Source organism: Protopterus annectens, chromosome 4.part1 (genome assembly GCF_019279795.1).
Source record: "Protopterus annectens isolate FY-2018-M chromosome 4.part1, PAN1.0, whole genome shotgun sequence".
NCBI lineage: Eukaryota > Metazoa > Chordata > Ceratodontiformes > Protopteridae > Protopterus > Protopterus annectens.
The window spans coordinates 303,924,194-303,929,193 of record NC_056734.1 but is presented as its reverse complement, the minus strand read 5'-3'; the positions used below and the strand labels follow the sequence as shown (position 1 = coordinate 303,929,193).

Genomic DNA, 5,000 nt, shown 5'->3' with positions numbered 1-5,000 from the left:
CACATTTACAATCTCCATTGGACTATACAAAATGTTATGGGAAATAAGGAAGAAATATTTGCAAAAAAGTGTTGGAGAAGATGTATGATTTTTTTTTGGCAAAAAATAATACTGTAGAAGGGTAAAGAAATTAGAAGGAAGACAGATTCTGGAATATCAAAATAAGATTATGCTGTGGAAAATTAATTAGAAGACAAAGGTTATGAATAGGGAACTGTATTGTGAAAATATTATGTAAACATTATAATTTTGCAAATCTTTGAAAGTAAAAATTTCAGAACATTAGAAATGCCATTAAGGAAAGTTCTGAACTGGGTTTGAATGGAGAGATGATGAAATCAGTAAGAAAAGGGAGTTGTATTGATGGAATTGAATTCATCCTTAAGTCTTAGTGAGTACTTTCATGTGATGGTCCCTGTGATACTGATATAGAAATTCTGTCTTAAATAGCATACATTATGGTGAGAGATAGGTGAAAATATAAGTGCACAAGTGCCAGGATAAAAAAAAATGCCCAGTCCTGGTATGTGCACTGGTGTCATGACTGGAAAAGTGGCAGTGTAGAATACTCACATGTAAACATTCCTACAATGAGGCTAGTCCTGAGTCAGAGGAAGGATGTAGTAGTCCATAAAAGACACAAAAACTGACAGGCGAAAAAAGAACCATAAAGATGACCGAGTGCACTGTTGAGGATAAGGAAGAAATTATGTGTTGCTACTATTATGCAAAAACCCCAGAATTTCCAGGTAGAAGATATTCAGATTAAGAAAGAAATTAGAGTGATGAAAAATACTTGCACAAGAATAACAGTCAAAAGTTTCAAATACAAAGTTGCATTCGTTAATACAAAAAATCCATAAAAAAAACTTGCACAGACAAAAAAACATTGGTCTTCCTGGAAAAAGCAGTGACAAAGGAAGTGCAAAAATATAAACAACAAAATTCATATTTTTTATAAGGTATACAAAAAGAAACATGGGCATGGTAAAGAAAAAGAGATCTGATATGGTGCAATATTTATGCAAAGGGGAAAGCCAAACTAATCAATACAAAAGCAGCTTCAAAGTATTTAATGAAAGATACAAACAAAGGCACCCTGATATGGAAAATTGAACAATAAAAAAAAAAAGAACATAATAGGGGGATGTAAAAAAAAGATTAGTAAGGTAGAAGTTAAACAAATAGAAACTGAAATTATGGAATACCTGTATAGTGTAGGATTTAGTTTATAAAATACAGCACAGGTAATGTCACGGCATGATGGAACGAGTCCCCAAGTTAAGAAGAAATGGGTGAAGCAGGAGTTATCCAAAAAGGAAAAGTGGACATGGGAAAGAAAAAGAGATCTGATATGGTACAATATTTATGCAAATGAGAAAGTAAAACTAATCAATAAAAAGCAGAGCCAAATATATTTGAAGATAAATACAGGCAAAAATCCCAGATATGGAAATTTTCACAATACAAAAAAATAAGAAAACAAAAAGGGAAGTAGAAAAGAGGATTAGTAACTCAGAAGTTAATGAAATCGAAACTGAATTTAAGGATTACCTACAAAGTGAACAATTCAGTGTAGAAAGTCCAACTCAGGTAATGTCACAGCATGACTGAACAATGAGTCCCCAAACTAATAAGAAACAGGAAGAATGGGAAGCATTTGATGGCTTGCCACATGATGATGATGATATTGAGCCCTCACTAAGTAACCAGAACAAAAGTTCAGTTAGAGTTGCACAGCAATGGAAGGGCATGAATCTGGCAACTTTGATACAGGCAACAGTGTAGAGTGATGGGCCAATCACTTCCAATATGAAAGAGCAGCACATGACACAAGATGAAAAAGCTGAAGAGAATATGTCACAGGAAGATGTTCTGGAACTTTCTGTAGAATGCCCACAGGAAACAGAGAGCAGATATTGTGCTCTCAGTTTAGAAGAAAATTGTCTAAGGGGAGGGTTGTTTGATTTAATAGAGATAGATAAATATATTAATTAATGTATATTTATCTTACCACTGGACTTTTAACCTTTAAAAATTGACTAATTGTTACTTGTCTTTCCTGCAATATATTTTTTTTCCAAATGCTTAAAATGATGTCGCTGTACTGGAATTGTCATAGCCCACTAATGAACCTAGTATAAATGAATTGATTCGACTAAATACTCTAACTAAATTTGCTTGCTTCTATTATAGTGCAATTTCCTTCTTTAAAGGTAGAATTTTAACACAGTAAGCTTGAGAGATACATGTAAGCCCTTTACTGCCTGCTGACCTATTCTGATGAATTTGGTCAGAATTTCTTCTCACGTAGTTTGGTGTCCTTAGCCGTGCTTCTACTACAGCTTGGTCTGACAACCCTGTAGCAGGTTGTTCTGATGATAAATCATATTTCCCAAAATCCTTTACTCAACAGCAATGTATAAAGCTCTTTATTGTTTTTTCCCTATCACTTATTGCTCTTAAAATGCTTAGCACTCACATACATTAGATATTTCAACAAACTGCATTACTGCACACAAAGACATTCCTTTTTTCATTAGTTTTTTTTCATTTCTCATCTTGTACCAAGTCCTTTCTGAATAACTATTAATATTTTCTATTGTTTTATATATTATCAGTTATCTCACAATGGCAAACCAAGGGTTTCCACCATTTCTATACCATCTGTTCCTTTGGTACACTTCCTCTGTCTTTCTTTAGTTAACTACCATTTTTATTTCAAATGTCTTACTTAATAATATATGATTGCCTTCAAACCACCAATATATGGGGAAAAATAAATAATTCTCAAGACATTCTATATGGCTAGAACATCTAAATCACTGTGACATTAAGTCAGCGCCTTGACATAAAGGTTTTGGCCATGACTCTGACCATGATCACTGTGCTCAAAAAGTGACCCAAGTACTGGTGGACACGATCAGGGAGAGGTTTGAGTAAAATGCTAATACTGGATCTTTCATCATTGAGAAGTGCTTTTATGGAATCCCTCTGTAAGGATTATTTTGGGACATAAAAAGATTTTAGCTCTTATATAAGGATGTTTAAGAGGCAGGGAGAGGGGATCTGCAAATCTATTAAGGAATGATAAATTGTGACTGGGGCATGGGTATGTGGAAGTAGTCAATTGCAAAGGCCCATCATTGCACATTACATCATGCGTAAGATGCATTGAAAGGATGGTTGGATTATTATGAAGATCTAAGCTCCCAATAGATGACTTCCACAATCCATGACTCATGCCTTTCTCTGTCTCTCATGCCCTACAATGCCAAGGTCTAAGGAATGAATGGTTCACTGGAGAAGGGGACAAGATCTGCAATGTTTGGAGAATGGGGGTCAGAAATTCATTTGAAAACTAGAAAGTATAGCATATAAAAACCCCATAGGAATTTTCTTTTAGTTGTTGTGCAATTGTAATATGATCTCTTCAGTATAGGTTCACTGGGGTCAAATGGAACACTAACTGAATTCCTTTAATTGCAATTTTTGTCACATATGCACTGAAAAGAATGTTCTTTCTCTCAAAAGAATGCTACAGTAACAATGTAATAGCCTACAGTTTAGAGGACGGTAGTAACTGGTGTTATGGACATAGCTTCTGAACACTATTTAGACTTTGACTACCAGGGTTCATAGAATCAATTGCCCCATGGTTACTTTGTGGTTAAATGTCTACCTTGGACTCACCCAGAAGGCAAATGGACACTGAGTGAATCAGATGCTGGACTCATTGCCTTAATCCTCTCTGTTCAATGCCAGACTTTTTTATTTATTTATGTGTTTGTTTGTTTGTTTGTTTGTTTGTTTGTTTGTTTGTTTTTTCACTGTTCTGTCCATTTAAATAACATTGTAATGCAAGTACACTGTTTAACTATTACAATTTTTTCCTAGTTATTTTTACCTTTCAAAATAATTTTTGGGAATCACCACAACCAATCCAAAAGAGCAGACTTAAGAAGTCACAACAGCATTAGGAGAATTGTGCTTTCCACAAACTCTAAAAAGAAATCCAGCAGCCTAGAAAATAGGTCACAGTGACAACGTTTGCCTGTTTAGTCTCTCTGAGACCAGGAATGGTAATACATCCTAACCCATAATCAGAATTTCCTGCCCAAAGCATAGAATAAATCCATAAGGGAGAATCATTGCTTAGTAGGGAAGATGCATTATGTTCTGCTATTAAAATTTCAAAATCACAAATGACCCAAGCAAATTATATGCAGATTTACTAGAATCCTCAAATAAGACTAGCTGCAGGAAGAGTCAAAAATAGAAATATGTTTGGTCTTTATGCACAGTGTCATGTTTCGGCATTGAGATACCACGTATATTCTTGTTAATGGTGTAACCAGGTAAGGGTACTCATAATGCTGCAGTTTCCGAATGGCATTTGGTTACTATGAAAAACATTATTTCACAGGATTATTCTAGACTTTGTAGCTATGTATGTTATGTATGTCTTTGGAAGACAGATTTATGAGAGGGGAAGCCCAAGTGGTGTTTACAATGAAATTTGCACCAGGACTGGAATATACCACAGAAGAAAAAGTTACTGTTGTACAACTGTATAAATGTTTACTTGTAAGTAATCCTAAGACCTTTAGCTAAAATTGAAATGTCATTTAAACAAAACTCCAGAAAGATAATTCAGCAACATTTGCACATAAATATAGTATATTCTCTACATAGCTTCTTAAATAAATCATTTGTATGAAACATATATTAAATGGTGGCATATAATTTACTGTCTGGTTTTGTTTTTCATCCATGTAAAATATTATTTTTCCTTTAATGAGTTTTGCAGAGAAAACAAGGGATAAATCTTAGTATTATTTCTGGGTATACCTCATAACTGTTTCACATTATGAAAACTGCTGCTCATTATACCTTTAATATATACTTTCTATTGCTAGTACAAGGTGAGTTTATGCACTATGGAGACTTTATGATATAAATTCTTAATAATTTGTGATGTTCTATGGTGCATAAATACT

General features: G+C 34.0%; 1 protein-coding gene across 4 annotated transcripts in view; it reads right to left on the bottom strand.

The window, feature by feature from the left end:
• Window positions 1–5,000, bottom strand: part of LOC122800837 (venom phosphodiesterase CdcPDE-like) — a 358,459-nt gene that overhangs the window by 61,166 nt on the left and 292,293 nt on the right. The window lies entirely within an intron of this gene.